The sequence below is a fragment of the Paroedura picta genome, chromosome 3 (assembly GCF_049243985.1).
Source record: "Paroedura picta isolate Pp20150507F chromosome 3, Ppicta_v3.0, whole genome shotgun sequence".
Classification (NCBI taxonomy): Eukaryota; Metazoa; Chordata; class Lepidosauria; order Squamata; family Gekkonidae; genus Paroedura; species Paroedura picta.
Window position 1 is genome coordinate 132,141,871 of NC_135371.1, and position 19,006 is coordinate 132,160,876.

At 42.7% G+C, this 19,006-nt stretch overlaps 1 protein-coding gene across 6 annotated transcripts in view; it reads right to left on the reverse strand.

The window, feature by feature from the left end:
* Positions 1-19,006, reverse strand: part of SLC38A12 (solute carrier family 38 member 12) — a 99,874-nt gene that overhangs the window by 4,898 nt on the left and 75,970 nt on the right. The gene's annotated exons all lie outside the window — the stretch shown is intronic.

Here is a 19,006-nt window from a genome sequence, read left to right on the forward strand (position 1 = left end):
GCAGAACACACAAAAATGATGCTCATTCCATCTGGCTTTAAATAGCTATTGCTGAAGAAAGGCAATACTATATTTTTACACATATTTTTGCACAATTCAGAGTATGCATAAAGAACACATGGAAATTGGTCTGCTTAAGTAACAGTCAAACAGTTTGCCTATGGCTATTCCAAAATGGAAGTATGGCAATAAATAAAGTACTGAACACTAGACTTGAATGCATCAATTTCCCTAATGATGTTTAACTAGCTTGTCAAAATAAGTCTTGTTATGGCAAGGCCAAGTAGGTTAACAAGAAATGATGAGCTGACCCAGGCTAAGGAACTGAGAAGAGAGACTAAAATCCTTCTTATGTCCTGTTTTGAAAATGGCACATGAGAAGCTGATGGTAGTTTTATTTTAGGTTGTCACAAACAAGTAATTGTTTCTGTTATTCAGACAAATCCTTAAAACAGAATGAGAGATTTCTTGACAGTCTTTGCTTAAATAAACAAGAATAAGCTTTTTTGTTCCCTTCCTTAGGCTAGGGGATCACTCTGTCTTTTATGTGCTATTTCCTGCAGACATATTAGGGATTGGCTACCCACTTTCTGTCTCAGGATCCTTTCTGATCCTCTACTTCAGACTGGATAGGGATCATCCTCCTTTTTTCTAGGAGCTATTTCCCTCAGGCTTGAATGGGGATCCTTCTTGAGCTATTTCCTGAATGGGGATCCTTCTTGAGCTATTTCCCTCAGGCTTGAATGGGGATCCTCCCCCTTTCCCAGTCAACTGTCAGTTATTAACTGTTACACCTTAACTGACTTTCTCAACTGAAGAATTCCATTTGACACTGGACGGTAATTAGCAGGGTCCTGCAGGTCCAGCGTTGATTTTTTCAGGAGAGGGTGAACCACTGCCTCCTTCAGCTGCTCAGGGAACTCCCTGTAGCTCAGGGAGAGGTTGATGATATCTCTGAGCTGGCCTCCTATCCTCTGGCCACCTCCTTTGAGGAGCCAAGAAGGACAGGGATCAAGGGGGCAAGTGGTCGACCTCACCGACCTCAGCAACTTTTCCACTTCAGAAGAAAAGAGCTGTCTAAAGCCATCAAACCTCACTACCAAAGGCGGCCAACAGGTCTCCAGTTCATTTACTGTATTAATTGTGGCAGGAAGGTCGCGGTAGAGCGAAAAGACTTTAACCACAAAATAATTCGCTAATGCCTCACAGCCAAGTTCCAATTGACTAATATTTTGGCACCCCTCAAGGGTGGTGAGAGATATAACTACCCTAAATAATTGGGCCAGGTGAGAGCTTGTGGGCATGATTTCCATGGCAAAAAACTCCTGTTTTGCCACTTTCACCGCCATCTCATACGCCCTCATAAGCGTGCGATAAGATGTTTTTGCAGCTTTGTTACGAGTCTTCCACCACACTCGGTCCAGTTGTCTCACTTCCCTTTTTTTCTCCTAGAGCGCCCCGTGTACCAGGGGGCCCATTTGAGTTGAGGGCAGAGAGGACATTTAGGGGCAATCTCATCTATAGCGACCGTCAGGTGGGACTACCAGTCCTCCACCAAGGCTGCCAGTGAGTCGTCAGGAGGCATCGGGTCCCACAGAGCATTCCAGAAGCCAAGTGGATCCATAAGTCTCCGCAGGAGGGCAAAAATGCGCCCACCGCCCAACTGGGGAGGGAGTGGTATCCTGAGCCTGGCCCGCAAGGCATAGTTTTATAACAAATATAAAAATAGACAAGTATTTCAGCTTCAGAAGTATAATTTAGTGATTTGTATTTAGCCTTTAGACTAGAGTTGTTACAAAGATAAGACTATGCTTTCAGTATTATTATTATTATTATTATTATTATTATTATTATTATTATTATTATTATTATTATTATTATGCCTTTAGGGGTTCCTGACACAAATATAGATTGTTTGAGTAATGTCTTATACTTGATACAGAGTCTTTTTAAATAACAAAGCAATTTTTATGAGGCTTTAATAACCTTTACTGAACTTCTGTATTGTCTTTTTAATACTGTAAACATGGAGACACAGCTGCATCTTATCAGTCAGGCATCTAGAAGACATAAGGCATTGTCAGCAGGCCATTAGGAGATTCATTACATATATGTTTAGACTTCTGTGCTATTTGTAAGGCTAGAATGCCAAAGAAGACCTGTATTATTCTAACATGCCTGTATTATTCTAACATACTTATGGAAAATATGGATTTCTAATATCTTTCTGATTCACCAAACAAGGTCAGAAGTCATTAGCACATTTGAGGGATGTTAGTCCACATAGAGGCTTGATCCAATAGAAAAAAGTGATGAGTATTTTAAAGCAGCAAGCTGTAAATTGCATGTGTTTGATAAAATAGTTCATTATTTTAACATTATTTAAACATTGTTATCAGTGTGTTATTCTACTAAGAGAGCACTCTTCAGTTTTGAAGATAATTGAAAAAGGTAGGTATGAAATGAGGAATTACCAGAAGCCCATCTTATCTAGCCACTGCGCCATTTTGTTAATGTATAGACTTTGTCTGGTTACCGTACTGTCCGTTTATACTGCATTACTTTGTTGGCCATTATACCACTTGTTAACAATGCACAGACTTGGATATGATTGTCTGACTATTATGCTGTTTGTTTACAATGTAACAGTTTGAATAGCAGACGTTTTTATAGAACAGTTCCATTGCATTAAAAGAAGTTATTTTACTATATCTGATGGTTTTGTATTAAACAATGTATGCTTCGTCTTGGTACTGCTATTTGTAAATTTTCTACTGGGATGGAGGTAACCACCACTGGATTACTGTATTTCTCACAGAGTTTTTGTTTGTTTGCTAATGTCCACCTCTGTGACCTCTGCTTTTGACCCACCTGGGGACTCACATTCCTAGCAGTGGCTAGACTTCTGTCTTTGATTACAGAAAAGACAACAATTCGACTAATTGGAAACCCCTTATTTGACTTCTTGCATTAAACAGAAAAAATGATTTGAAGACTGGTAACTTTAAAGATTAAAGAAAATACTTTTGAAATAAGGTTAATGTAAATCATCCTGTTATAATCAGATGAATTTGAATTATCTGGGAATACTTTATGTCTTAGCCACATGGAATCTCAAAAGTTTATAGTGATGAATTTATAATTTCTATTATTTGGCTTTCATTCTTTTTCTGTGCTTTTATTTTTATGTATAAAAATATATAATATATATTATATATTATATATATAAATATATAATTGGTTCTGCAGGGGTGGGCCTCTCCTCAGAGTGCTCAAAAAAAAAGCTGTAAGAGAGCCTCTGGAAGTTGGACTGAACAAGTGCAGTCCTAATTTGGGACTGCACAGAAGATTGAAAATGAACCTCAGAAAATTTACCCCTGATTTCACCTTACCTTTCCACTCCATGTTCAATGAAATATTTTATTAATTTGGAGTTTCAAAATGCCTTGAGTGCCATTTAAGAACCTTCCTTCAGGTTCCTGGACTGAGCCAACAGCCCAAGTATCACACTGCAACAGGGTTAGCCAGCCAGAGTTCTTCAGGAAAGCTCTTCAGTCACAAAGGGAAAGAAAAACAAAGGTAAAATTTTGCCCCTGAGGGAGGAAAATGGGACAAAGGTGCTATACCCTGTTACTTGGCCACTTGTCAGAGCTACTCTGTATCAGCCCAAACCCGGAGTTTATACAATTTATTCCTCTTGTGGGATTGTTATCTAGGAGAAAAGATGAGGCTAGAGATACATTCAGGTACACTTTGTACAGCTTTCTCCTTGGAGGGAAGAGATTAACTCCACTCAGTGCAGTCAGCCATCCAGAACTACAAGGTCATTTATTGTACCCAGGGTCACATATGCCTCCTAGAATTCAGCACACAATCTTAGGTCTACAAAAGCTGTCATATCTCTTGGTAAATAGGTTTAACATGTCAACCCTTATTTGACTGTATACTTCATCATCTGAGTACCGACATGATCAAAATTACTGATAGCCAAGTCTTTTAGAAATACTTTAATTCAAGGTCTGTCTCCGATGCCTTAAATGTGAAAGGAAAAAAGCAGCAAGTTCAAGTTGGCGAGGATGACTGGCATTAAGATGACTTCCTCTCATGTCATGGAGATGTTGAACTAACTTGCATTTGGTGCTGAGGTGAGAGTGGCCTTTGATATAGAGTTGGGTCAGCAATAGGTAGTTTAAATGTTGTGTCAGCCCCGATAGGCAGGGATTGAATAGCAGACGGCATTCGGTGTTATGATTTCTTTTTCACTTTTTAAACCGGTGGTTCTGGATCTGGATGCTGTTCTCTAGATCTGAGCCACTTCTGTGTGATCATATTTTGACCATGGATCAGGTCTGGCTCTTTTTAAAAGGGAATCCACGGTAACCCTGGCTCTTTTTTAAAGGGAATCCACAGTAACCCTGGATTGTTTTTAAAGGGAATCCACAGATTTCGTAACCCCAAGTGATTGTTCTCATAAGGTGGCTTTCAGATGGAGGGCCACTGAATTATTGTAGAAAACATGAGGTAAGAAACCTACAATTTCAATGAGGTAAGTATCTGTTGTATGTACTCCCTCCACAATGGCAGAAAAAGGACTGAGGAGAGAATGCTTCCTCCACCTCTCATCATGTGATATTTGGGTAGGAGTGCCTGAAGCATTAATATGCTGAGTGGGAGGGGAGGGGGAGCACTATGCTTCAGATTCTAGAAACTTCAAAAAAAAAACACCCTCTTTGTGGCAGGCCTGCTCTGAAGCAGTGCCATTTGGGAAGACATGAAGATGAACCTGAGAATAATCTGGATGGGAATTACAGGGAGCCCACAAATTGCAAGTGGCTATTCCCAACTTCATACATCAAAAAATAGGAAGAGAACGCTTATCCAGGATAGCTTTTGATGTGGGAACAGGAGTACACTTTGGGTATTTAGACAAACATTTACAGGGAAAGTATGAAGGTGTTGCTATGGATTATCAGTCACTAATAAACAGGTATTCCTGGTGAGTCTGTCAAAGAAATCTAACAAAACCCAGGCCTAGAAATAGCTTTAATGTGTGAGTTTGGTGGTTATCACAGAACCCTGTAACAGTAATCAGCTTCAGATGCTCCAGGGAGAAGTACACACCAGCACACTGTGGTAACTAAGTATCCAATCCCTATTTCACTTTTGGCCTCCAGCAGGCTGTGCTATAGATGTACTCTAAAGCAAGAGGATGAAATGCATTATACAAGATGAATTATATAAAAAGCAAGATCAGTCAAGAAGAACTGGCAAAGTGCTATTATTAATTTAGGGAACATTCTTAATTTGCAAACTACTTCACAATTTTGAGTTCATCCTTACCACAACCCTGTGAGATAAGGTCATTATTCTTATCGAACTGAGGGTTGAGATGGTGCCCTGTTCAGTGACACAAAATGAGCTCACAGTAGAAACTGGGGCTTATATACACTATATACACTTATTACACTATCCAGCTCTATCTCCTGGACCTCACAGAGTTTTACTGCATATAACTGTCCTTGGCTGTTGCTGTGGGAAGCAGATGGAAAATGTTTCTCAGCTCTCTCATTCTGAAGAATCTCTGTGCTTTTCTATTTAGAGAGGCCACAGCACCATATAAACCAGTTTGGGGCTGTTCCTTACAAATCCCCCCTTGCCTCCAGATTAGTAACACCCAACTTGCAAAGTACTTCAGCAAAGGTGCCATGCTCTCCAAGTCATTCTAGAACCTGCTTGAGAGGACACCAAATATTCTTAGCAGGGCTGTAAGACTTGTGAGCTTGGACAGTAGGGTCATAATAGGAAAGGAAGAGAAAGAACAAACTAGCAAGATTTCTCTCAGGAAATGCAAGGCAAAGATACATAAGACTCTCTGTGGGGAGAAGGATCTGACTTGTGGTACCCAGCCCCATACCTCTATATTTAACTGTAAGACCTCTGAACTGCTTTTCATGCTCAAGAGAGAAACAGTAAATCTTGCTCATCTCTGCTTATTCAAGGGTGATGATCTGACCTATTTCTTTCATCAAACTCCCATATCAGGTAGACACTGTATATTTAACTCCTTCCTTTCCATAATATAAGCAGCTTACACATTAGAATAATTCCCCAGTGGAATGGAATCACGGCATTTGTGGGACTGATATCCTTTACTCAGTAGATGTTTCTTCGTTTGCAAACATACCATTTTTTAACAACACAATAAATCTCTCACAGGAGGGAAACTTGGCAAGGTCACTTCTCCTCCCTAAAAAACCTGCACAAGCTGCTTGAAGAATCCATTCTCACAGCCTATCTCATGAGAATGATATCTTTCCTTTTAAAGCAATGAGCAGCTTCCTTCCCATTTCATATCCTTTCAGTTGATGTTTCTTCCTAGAAGAAAATAGATTTCTTCAAATGCAGAACTCAGAAATGTTTGCTGATGGCCTGTACTTGAAAGACATCCTGGCAGGCCTACTTTTCTAGGCAAGGGAATTCAGAAGGGCATTTCTTTCCCCCTTATGTTGCTGGAGGTTTGGAGTTAAACATTCACAAGGGAGATTTATCTTCCTGTCCCAGTGAAGTGGCATGATGAAGACAAAGCTCCTAAACTCAGTTTTGTCCAATGATAAATCAAAATGAAGTGAGGGTGATAGCCTGGAACAGATAGCTTTCAACAGAAAAAGAAAAGCAGGGTTTTTTTGTGGGCTTGTGTGAAGCTGTCTGCAGGCTCTTGAGGTAACAAGGGTCAACACAGACCACCAAGGCCCTCAGACATTCCCAGTATATTTGCTCCTGACCAGTTACTTGCTCCCATTCAGCTAAAGAAATCATCATGTGAAAAACAGTGGCAAGGATCTTCTCCAAAATAATTGGGGGAAAATATTCTTCTCAGACAATTTGAGCAGATAAGAGTAGAAGCCAACAAAACTTCCCAACTCTTTCCATGTACACGTCATTCAAAGTGGGAAATACAGCCTCCTCCATGAGATCAGACATAGGGAGATACTGTACAGAATGAGGGCTAATCATAAGAAGGAAAAACTGAGAACACAAGTTAAAATACCTACGGTTCCGGCTGGCTGGGCAGTACTGTACTGTTGTGATCTGTGAAGAGCTAACCCCCCCCCCCATCTTATTATCTTTTATCTGCTATGTGTTCTTTCAAACCTGCTGATTTGGATCTGCATTTTGCTTTGTTTTGTTTCATTTCAAGGCCACTGTTTTGGTAGCTTTAAGCTTCTTTTCTTTCCTGGATGTCTTCTGTATCTCCATTGCTAAGATGTTGAGTATAGCCTAATTAGCTTTGAGTATAAGGGGGGAACTGCTGGCATACAGGCAGAGATTGTATACTCTCCTCTGTTTCTATAGTGTTATTTCCCCAATAACAACTTTTATCATCTCATGTTTTATTTACTTATAATTTAATGTTTATTATAATTTTAATTTAAGTTTAATTTGTGTTTATTTTTATTTTAGGTTTTTTGGGGGGGTTCTGAACTTTTGTTGCCATTATTACTAATATTATAATTTTAAGGATATTATAATTTTAAGGATACATTTTACAATAAGTATTTGGAAGTGGGGACTATGGGGACTAAAAGAGAATTACCTTTTTATGACTTACCACCACCCCTTTCCCAAACAAAATAAAATAGATGATTATTTTTGTGCGGCAGCTTCCTCTTTATACGTAACAAATGGATATAGTTATCTCAACAATTATATGCAAGCTCCTTCTCTACAGAGCCCAAGGAGAAGGAGTTTTAATTCGCCTAGCAACTGTATTCCTTATAAGGATCAAGGAGCTTTTAAATTATAATATACTTGCTAAAAAGCTGAGACACTTGAAAAAATCCATACCAAACAGTTCAACTTTAAAAAGTTCTTGTTTATCATGCCCCAGAGGTGGGGGGTGGGGGGGTGGGACTGCTCCTTGCCACCCTCTGCTGTTGTCCTCAGCACACCACTGACAACCACATTTGCTTCTAGAGTTCAATGTTTATTTTTCCAAGCTCCATATTACAATACGTGTCCCACTCTGTCTTTTCCTATCTCTCCAACCAAACAACCACCCTATGCCATTTTCCCTCCTTCTATTCCCCTCATCCTTCCTTCCAAATCGCCCTTAACACAGCTCTGCCACTCCTCCTTCTGTGTTAATGCTTCTGGTCATCTTCAGGTTCCGCAGGCACCTTTCCCTCTCAATCACCACTTCTTGCTCCTCCAGGTCTCTTTTTCACAGGCCCCTTTAGCTGGGTGGTACCAGCGTGGCTGTTCCTCCTACCTCATCCTGCCCCAACCCTCTGACTAGGCTGGCTGAGGAGAATGGCTGTAAGAGACCTGACTTTTAGGGCCGCCTCACTATTGGGCGAGCATGGCCAGGAACGTCCCCACATAGAGTAAGTGGGCCCTGGACACTATCTCATTGCCTCCCTCCCTCTTGGTTTGGCTTGCCAGTGCCTCCTCTAAGCCATGGGAAACCATTTGATGGCTGTGACACTCTGCCTCACCCTTGGCATTGTTCACCTGCACTGCCTCCGATCTGCAGCAAGCTGTTTGAAGGCTGCACCATTCTCTCCCACTCTTAGTTCTGTAGGGTGCCCTCCACGCAGCCGCCAACCCGTTAGGGCTCATTGGCAGCACAACAGCCCCTCCCCCGTTGTGGGTCCTCCCGGGGCAGCATCTCTTGACACCGCTGGGTTGCCAGGAGCAGAGACGTGTTTCCTCTGTCTCCAGACTCTTTTTTAATCTAAGCTTCTAAGGGAGGGCTATGGTCCAAAATAAGATTTCAGATGCTAATGGAAAGACTTTCAGACTTTCAAATGCTCAATGAAAAATCAAGATTTATTGTTAACATTATTATTAAGGCAAAAATCAACTTCTGATGCCACAAGAATAAAACAAAGGCCTTTTGTGCTAATTCTACAAATTTAGGGCCTCTCTCTTTGAACATAAATAAAATCGTTTTAAATATACTCCCTTATTGTGGTACATTTGTTGTGGAACAACAAATGGGTAGCAAAGCAGCATTTAGCTTTTCTTTGGAACCAGAATTTAAGTTTAATTGACAGGATATGTTGAATTGATCCCAGGGTTGATTTGTGAGGATCATATAGCTCTTTATTCTTTTCCATCTTTAATAAATTCTAAATTATCATACCTCAAATTACATCAAACCTTGGCGCAGAGTGGTAAGGCAGCAGATATGCAGTCTGAAAGCTCTGCCCATGAGGCTGGGAGTTCGATCCCAGCAGCCGGCTCAAGGTTGACTCAGCCTTCCATCCTTCCGAGGTCGGTAAAATGAGTACCCAGCTTGCTGGGGGGTAAACGGTAATGACTGGGGAAGGCACTGGCAAACCACCCCGTATTGAGTCTGCCATGAAAAAGCTAGAGGGCGTCACCCCAATGGTCAGACATGACCCAGTGCTTGCACAGGGGATATCTTTACCTTTAGAGCTTTCAAGTCCCTCTACTTCCTTGTGAGTCTGCTCTTTCTGGGCAAAGCATGGAAGGGAAAAAATCTAGTGAAGAGCATATGTTCATTGACCTTGCTTCACTATCTCAGCAAATGACTGACCCTTCCTCATTCTCTATTAAACATCCGATAAAGTAGTGATCCCCAACCTGTGGGCCACATGTGGTCCTTCGACTAATTGGAGATGGGCCCCGAAGGATACCTTCCCCCCCCCCCGGCCCTTTACAAAACACTTTGGGTGTCATTGTCTCCCATCACTCCCAGATGGGACTATCTCGTTGCAGAGAAACAAGCTCAGGGTTCCCACTGATTTGTCATTGTCATGAGTTAAAATTTCCATGAAAATAAAATGTTCCTTATGTTCATTGTTGTGGCGTGTCTGCATCTTATTTTGAAGGGATGTTTAAACATTACCATAGCGATCAGAGAGTGTTAGGGCAGTGGTTGAGAGTAGAGGAGTAAACTACCCCCTCCCACCGGGCCTCAGTAAAAGGCATTGAGTGGTCCCCGGCATTGAGTGGTCCCCAGTGATAAAAAGGTTGGGGACCACTGAGATAAAGGACCCAAAGGACGAGACAACAAATCCTTTAACTGGACAAACTAGATCCTGATATGATTCTTTCCAATAAATCCATGCCAAGTAATGACAGCAAAATGGGTCAACGGAACACCAAAACCTTTAATGTCTGGAGATGAAGGAAGCGCCACAGCATGCCTCTGTCCCTGGTCTGGAGGAGACACCCCCTGGCAACCGAGCGGTGTCAGGAGATGGTGCCCTGGAAAATTCCTCCCCAGAAAATAGTGAACAAATGGCACAGAATGATTTTGAGTTTCTTCAGGAGACCCAGGCCCTAGACACAATCTTGTTGTCTGGGTGTCAGACTTATTCTCTTGATGCTATTCAATCTGGTGGTAAGGGAAGTCCTTCAGGAGGTCTCTTTAGTTTGATGTCACTATCATTGTGTTTTAAAAGCTTTTCACTTCCTACTCTCTGTCCTTGGGCATTAGTAATTCTTGCTGAGATAGGCTCCTTAACACTGGTTTTAATTAATATTTATTTGTCTCTGCAGCAAGTGAAGAAGTCAACTGTTACTCTTTGGAATCAGTTTAATAACTAGATATACTATATAACTTGCAGATGTCCTAAAGCAGTGATCCCCAACCTTTTTATCACTGGGGACCACTCAACGCCGGGGACCACTCAACGCCTTTTACTGAGGCCCGGTGGGAGGGGGTAGTTTACTCCTATACTCTCAACCACTGCCCTAACGCTCTCTGATCGCTATGGTAATGTTTAAACATCCCTTCAAAATAAGATACAGACACGCCACAACAATGAACATAAGGAACATTTTATTTTCATGGAAATTTTAACTCATGACAATGACAAATCAGTGGGAACCCTGAGCTTGTTTCTCTGCAATGAGATAGTCCCATCTGGGAGTGATGGGAGACAATGACACCCAAAGTGTTTTGTAAAGGGCCAGGGGGGATGAAGTAAAGGGCCGGGGCAAGGGGGAGAAGGTGTCCTTCGGGCCCCACCTCCAATTAGTTGAAGGACCACATGTGGTCTGCGGCCCACAGGTTGGGGATCGCTATCCTAAGGCACATATCCTAGATATACTATATCAGTGGTCCCCAACCTTTTTATCACCGGGGACCACTCAACGCCTTTTACTGAGGCCCGGTGGGAGGGGTAGTTTACTCCTCTACTCTCAACCACTGCCCTAGCGCTCTCTGATCGCTATAGGTAATGTTTAAACATCCTTTCAAAATAAGATACAGACACGCCACAACAATGAAGTGTGTTGTAAAGGGCTGGGGGGGATGAAGTAAAGGGCTGGGGGGGGAGAGAAGGCATCCTTCGGGGCCCACCTCCAATTAGTCGAAGGACCACATGTGATCCGTGGACCACAGGTTGGGGATCGCTATACTATATGACTTACAGATATCCTAGGACATCTTTCATTTTTGTGAGTGATTTTAATGCATGCAATAGTACTGCCCTAGAAGTTTTTCATTTTGTGTCTCCGGTAATATTAATAGAAGCAGGGGTGGGAATAATAAGAGCTTCCGCCATGTTGGGATTGTTTTAAAGTCTTTTAATGGGTATTTTAATGGGGACAAGACTACTGTGACCCACCACGAGCCTACGGGGAGTGGCGGGAAATAAATCTAACTAATAAATAATAATAATAATAATAATAATAATAATAATAATAATAATAATAATAATAATAATAATAATAAATCTATTTATCTGGTAAACTAATGGCTACATTTATAGATGGCAGAACATTTATTATTTTAAATGGTCAAGGAGAGAGCAGACTAGGTTTACCTATTTGAACATTTGGGAGGCAAATGTTACAGTATAGATTATTTTCTTATCTCTGCTGACTTGATGGATTTGGTAAACTAGCTTGGAGTGGGGAAAATTATTGCTAGCGATAGAATCACAGAATCATAGAGTTGGAAGGGACCTCATGGGCTATCTAGTCCAACCCCCTGCACTATGCAGGACACTCACAACCCTATTGCTCATCCACTGTAACCTGCCACCCCCTTAAGCCTTCACAGAATCAGCCTCTCTGTCAGATGGCTATCCAGCCTCTGTTTAAAAATTTCCAAAGATGGAGAACCCACCACCTCCCAAGGAAGCCTTTCTTTTGAATTAAAGGTACTATTTCACTGAATGTCATGCCCAAAATATTTGTAGGAACTACACAGTTCTATTCGGGTACCCAGAATACTCCAGACTATTTTTTTGGTATCTCCTGAAAACCATCACCTTGGTTTTAAGGTGATTTATAGACAAGCCCTGATCCTTACAATATACTTACGCCTAGGATATCTAAAAAGTCTCTTCAGCTCTATTCTAGTCAGTGATATCAACACGATGTCATCTGCATACAAGAGAACAGAAATCTTAGCCTGGCAAATAGAATGTGCAATAAACTGGGGGGTCCTCTAGTGTTTCTACAACATCATTAATATATAGGCTGAACAACAGAGGGACCAATACCCCCCTGTTTTATACCTTTTTAGTGTTGTTGTTGTCTCAATTAGATACATTAAACTTGGATCTAACTGCAGATTCAGGAGTTTCTGCTAAAGTTTGTTCTTGTCCAATGAATTAAATGCTGCAGCAAGGTCCACAAAGGCCAAAGATAATGCCTTTGTCAGACCTCTCATAGCTGTAGCAGCCAGATGATGCAGAGTTTGGCAATGTTCTATTAATAAATTTGTTTAATGATTCTGGTGGCCAAAATAGTCAATATTCAGAACAAGTCCGTAACAAATTGAGGGCAGTAAAATAGAGTTTTGAAGACTATACTTTGTGTAGAATCTTGATGCTTTCATATAAATGTCATGCTCTTAAGAGAGAACTTGTGTGCATAACAGGTGTAAGCTAGAATAAATATACCCCCACTGTTGCCTGCATACTCTAAACCTATCTATTATGGAAACATTCTGAAACAAATACCTGGTTTAAACGGGAGTAAGTTTTTTTTTTAAGTTTGCTACCAGGTTTGCTACAGAATACAGGCATGCTAGCTTTTCAACTATATTACAAGCTGTGATGCAGGTAATGTAGATACCTTGCAAACATTTTGACTGAGCCTAGCAATTTTTTAAGTTCCTTTGGTCCAAAATATTGATAATATGGAGACATTATCTCTTTTCTAAGAAGATAAAAGCAGACCTATCACTCTCTTAGCTGCAAGGTTTTATGCATCTGTGATAGATTTTTGCAGTCATTCAAATGAGGTCTAGCATTCCTACGTTTTAGCAATCTAGTCAAAACTAATACGTTAAAAAGCAGTATCAGTATTATAATTAGTATTAGTTATAATTAAAATACTATGAAAAGAATAAAGTAACAGAAAATACATCCAATGCTCTCATACTTCCAGATAATCATTACCAGTCAAGAGTGTAGATGTGATTGAACAATATGATTGTACTGCACATGACTAGGAAGCAAGACCAACTTCCATTCTTTGCTTTTCCCTTTAAGGACAAAAGCAGATATGAATAAGAGAAATTCTGCAAATAGCTCAGAGGGATGAGACTGACTCTGCTCAGCAGGTCTTTCAAGAAAGAAAATTCTGTGTAACCAACTTGACCCAGAAGATCCTGATTTTAGAGAAGAGGACAACTGTACTACTGGGAACTGCTCTTATGGCCAGATGTGAAATGAATATGTATGAGCTTATATCTAAACACTCAGGGAAAGTCTGAAAGCCTGGGGATATTAAAAATTCCATTTATGACAGAAAGATGAGGACACAGAGCTGCCAGGGAATGGGCAAAGTTAATCTAGCCTTTCCAAACTCATCAAGTATTGTGTAGTAGAACATGATGGACTTTTCCTGAATCAGTTCTGCTGCTTCACATACAGACTATTGGATGAGAAAAAATATAACCCCAGGGAGACATCAGACTGGTGCAAGGAATTCAAAATGATCAATAGGATCAGAAATACCATAACATACAGGGTTCAGAATTGGCTACTGCTGGACTCACTCACTGACAAAGAGTCAATGAACTGACAAAGAATTAATGGGGAATTCTTATGCTTTAAAAGAGCCTCTTGTGGCGCAAAGTGGTAAGGCAGCAGACATGCAGTCTGAAAGCTCTGCCCATGAGGCTGGGAGTTCAACCCCAGCAGCCGGCTCAAGGTTGACTCAGCCTTACATCCTTCCAAGGTTGGTAAAATGAGTACCCAGCTTGCTGGGGGGAGCCTCCGGGGAGGGCGGTATAGAAATATAATAAATAATAAATGGTAATGACTGGGGAAAAGAGCCTCTTGTGGCGCAGAGTGGTAAGGCAGCCGTCTGAAAGCTTTGCCCATGAGGCTGGGAATTCAATCCCAGCAGCTGGCTCAAGGTTGACTCAGCCTTCCATCCTTCCGAGGTCGGTAAAATGAGTACCCAGCTTGCTGGGGGGTAAACGGTAATGACTGGGGAAGGCACTGGCAAACCACCCCGTATTGAGTCTACCATGAAAACGCTAGAGGGCGTCACCCCAAGGGTCAGACATGACTCGGTGCTTGCACAGGGGATACCTTTACCTTTAATGACTGGGGAAGGCACTGGCAAACCACCCCATATTGAGTCTGCCATGAAAACGCTGGAGGGCGTCACCCCAAGGCTCAGACATGACTCGGTGTTTGCACAGGGGATACCTTTACCTTATGCTTTAACGTTCTTTATCTTGTCAGTAAAAACTTGCTTAGAGTTTGGCTGCATTTATGAAAATGGAATATAAATGTAATATTTGCGTTCCTTACTGAGCTATACAAAAATATAAACAGGCCCTTGGAGAATATCACTGATTGAGAATCCAGTGGCTGCTGTTTCGACAAAATGTCTAATGATGACTTTAAAATCTTAAGGTTATCATTCAGGCACTTCAAGAAACATTTCAACAACTCTGGCGAACAATTCTATGTATCTGCAAGAAAGCATAGTCAAAGAGTTGTTCTCTAATTATAATAAAACAATAGAAAGAACAGTCTTCTGTTTCTCAGCAGTTCAGCTCTTCTACCTTTGCCAGTGCCAGCCATTTTCCAAGCTACAATCCAAGATTAATCTAAACAAATGTCACTAATATGCACAGAACACACCTTATTTTAGTTGTCATGTCTCCAAATGGCCCAAAACAGATCACAGCCTGAAATCCCACAACAGCAAACTAATACAAAGGGTGGATCCCATGCCCCATTGCTCTCCTCAACCTATTTAGGGCCATTTGTTTAAGCAAGCCCTGTGCTAAGAGTTTTGACACATTTGTGACAGAACTATCCATCAGCACTAGCTGATGGCATGACTGAGCTTTCCTTTCCAAAGCAGAGAATCAATATGCCACAGCATAATGATAACGAATCACCTTCTCAAAATAAATACCCTCTTGCTTCACTCCTCATGGGGGAAGAAAGCAAGATACATTCTTGGTGGGAAGAAGCACCTGGAGGCAAAGAGGAGGAGACGCTACTGCTGTCTCCGTGGGCCAAAGGCCCTTTGGAGATGCCTCAGTGATAATTTGCTCCTTTCATAATTATATGAAATCACGCACGGCAGTTTCACATAGCATTAGCTCCCCTCCCGCAGAAAGAAGCTTGCTGGGCCACAAGCTAATCAGCCACTTCGGCGGCCGATTTGCTCGCGGCCTGGCAAGTTTCTTGCTGCAGGGAGGGGCGGGGGTGGGGAGAGGGAACCGCGGCCCGGTGCCAAGGCTGCCACAGCTCAACACCGGGCCATGGCCCTGTGGTTGGGGACCACTGACCTAAGGTAAGCCTGGGCACAGCTCCCAAGCCAGGCATACCACATGGTGGCTCACACCGCAGAACTTATAATGGAGCCCCAAAATAGGGGAGGTAGGCACACAGGCCCATCTCACTAAAGCAGTGGTCCCCAACCTTTATTAGGCTGGGGACCGGTAGGGCATCGGGCCGCGCCCGCGCGGGCCACACCCACGCTTCTGGCCGCGCCCGCGAGCCGCGCCCGCGGATCAGGCCGCACCCGCGAGCCATGCCTGCGGATCGGGCCGCACCCGCAGATCGGGCCGCGCGGGCGCGGCCTGCACGGGCACAGCCTGGCCCTGATTCCCTCTTCCCGCCCTCCCGCAGTAAGTAGCTTCCCGGGCCGCAAGCTTGAGCCTGGGAAGTTTTTTACTGCGGGGGGGGGGGGCGGGGAGAGGGAGCTGCGGCCCGGCGCCATGGCCTTTGCGGCCCGGCACCGGGCCGCGGCCCGCAGGTTGGGGACCACTGCACTAAAGGATCTGCTCAGATGCCCAAAACTGCCAAGCTGTGAAAGTTAAAGCATACATATATGTATGCCCAAGATACATATATGTATGCCCAAGAAAAGGGGGGGGGGGGTCCTGAAAAAATAGTTCTGCCAGGCTGTGTAAGCTCAATGTAATGCTGAACAGAACCTGTCAAAAAGTTCCTGCACTTCACAGAGCTAGCCCCTAGATGAAATGGGGTTTACCACAGCTCCTGCCTTTGCTGGCCATTCACTAAGGCTGGTACAGCACAGACCCCCCTGAAGCCATCCGGCCATTTTATGTAAGTCTTCGCTACAGTTGTCCTCTTACAGCCAAAGGATATGCTGATAGCATGCTCCCTAATAAAGGATAAGGCTTTGATTAAAATTAAAATATGTATACCTATAGGATAAGCCTCTTGTGGCTCAGAGTGGTAAGGCAGCAGAAATGCTGTCTGAAGCTGTCTGCCCGTGAGGTTGGGAGTTCGATCCCAGCAGCCGGCTCAAGGTTGACTCAGCCTTCCATCCTTCCGAGGTCGGCAAAATGAGTACCCAGCTTGCTGGGGGGTAAACGGTAATGACTGGGGAAGGCACTGGCAAACCACCCCATATTGAGTCGTCCATGAAAACGCTACAGGGTGTCACCCCAAGGGTCAGACATGACTCAGCGCTTGCACAGGGGATACCTTTACCTTTATACCTTCTAGGACAACTGGAAAACAAGGCCTTGTGAGGGAAACAAAATAGTGGTTAAGTTTTCAGCATTGCAGTTTCTTTTCTATCAGTCTTAATTCCAATATGAATTGCAAACTCATGCAGGAATCCAAATATGCTTTTAAAAATGTCAGAGGTCTATGATTTTGATAGCCACTAGCATTCCAACTCAATCCTAAATATGGACATAATTAGCATTACTAATTTTTAAATTGCTCCTCTAACTGTCACTTTAAAATCAATTGGGCCTGCAGCAAGTATCAGGTGATGTTATTTAAATTGATACCATGCAATACCTCTGTTAAAGGGATAGGACATTGCTTTTTCCTGGCCAGCTGGCAAATCCAGACATAATCAAGGCAAATCAAAAGCACTCTAAACTCTCATTGACGACAGTGAAGGACTCAGTCACGTATTCAAATCAATAGGAGGGTGATGTGCTTAACTCTTGGGGCCAGGTCAGCCTCACTGAGGCAGCAATCCTTTCTGGGAGTAAGCCCTCTTGAATAAAATGGGACTTATCTCCAGTTAGAACTCCAAGTATGCATATTTAGTAATGCAGCCTCTTTTTACCTGCATTGTAATATGGCTGCACAGGATTGCTTATCTTTACATCTCATTATAAGAAGGGCAACACATCTTTTTAAAAAGTTACACAGCAACTAGGATATAAGCTGAGCGAAAATGAGCTGTGGTCATCCACTGGCACTCACAATCAGCTGGCAGCCATTTTTCATGCAGTTAGTCCCCAATTGTTGTCATGCCTCGAAGCAAGCTGGTTTCTAGGCTGCATTCCATAATACAGCTAGGCAGTGTGCAGAACACTTTCCTCAGGGGCAGAAAGGTGGGTCACTTTCTGGGATTCCCAGAAAGGCCTGCTTGAATGTTGGTCTGACAGAATAGCCAGTGCAATGCACACCCAATGGCAGCCCAGTGAAAGAAGTTTGGGAATGATGCTGCCAAGATAACTGCAGGAGTTGCCAAACTCTGTGGCTAGTGAGAAAAACAACATTCCCCTGAAAGCAGCCTTTTACAGGAACCCCTTGTGCTGCTTTGACTACATCTAGTCTAGCATTCCCCACATTTCCTTTTCACTCTATCTCCTCATTTTGCAACTCAGGCCCTTCTCTCTTTCTCCCCCTTTTCCCCTACAACAAAGTTTGCTAAGGAAGTTCCTGCCAGGCAGGAACAGAAAAGTCAGTTAAGAGCAGCTGAGAAGGTTATGGTAAGGCCAACTCTGTTTTGGTTCTAGGGGACTTGGGGGGGGGAGGCGTACACTTTGGCAGTCAAGGTGCCTTCCAGCTGCTGTTGTCAAACTGCAGATGGATGCACAAGGGGCTAGATTCTTTCTGGGGAGAGGGTCCCTCTCAGACTCACTTGCAAGTCAAGAGCAAAAGGGAGACCCTGAAAGCACAAATGGCCCATGCAGAGCCTGGAGGGAGTGCATATCAAATTGGGATGACTGCTGCCGCCTCTTCGGGAGTTGGGCACCAAGATTTGCTTGCACCAGCCCCACCTCTCAACAGGCCACAGATCCAGACCGGCTTCCAACACCTGATTGCCTACACCCAGGGCGAATCACCCCTACAATCCCACCCTTGATACGCCACTGCAGATCAGTCAGGCCTTCTCTAACAGGGACTAAGTAAAGCATGTATATACATGCACACAAACACATTCTCTCTCTCTCTCACACACACACACACACAAAGATAGAAGGGCATCTACCAGGCATTCTTATATCAACACAATACTAAGTATGGATCAACTCTTCCAGCATACCACCAATCATATGTAAAACAGATTCTAAAAAGCACAATTTCTAACTGGCTGTTTTATAAACTTTCATGTTATACTACAATTTTCAGAAAGAGTGAGTGTCTAAATGGTAAGAATATTGGCAGATTAATTTCATTAGATAAGAAAGGAAATAACCATAGATTTTATATCTTTGCACTAGCGAGAGTTCTCAATACTGAACCATTCCCACTCCGTTCTTTAAATTAGCAATACCTAATTTAAAGAGATATAGCAAAATTGGTTCAGAGATGCAGTCTCT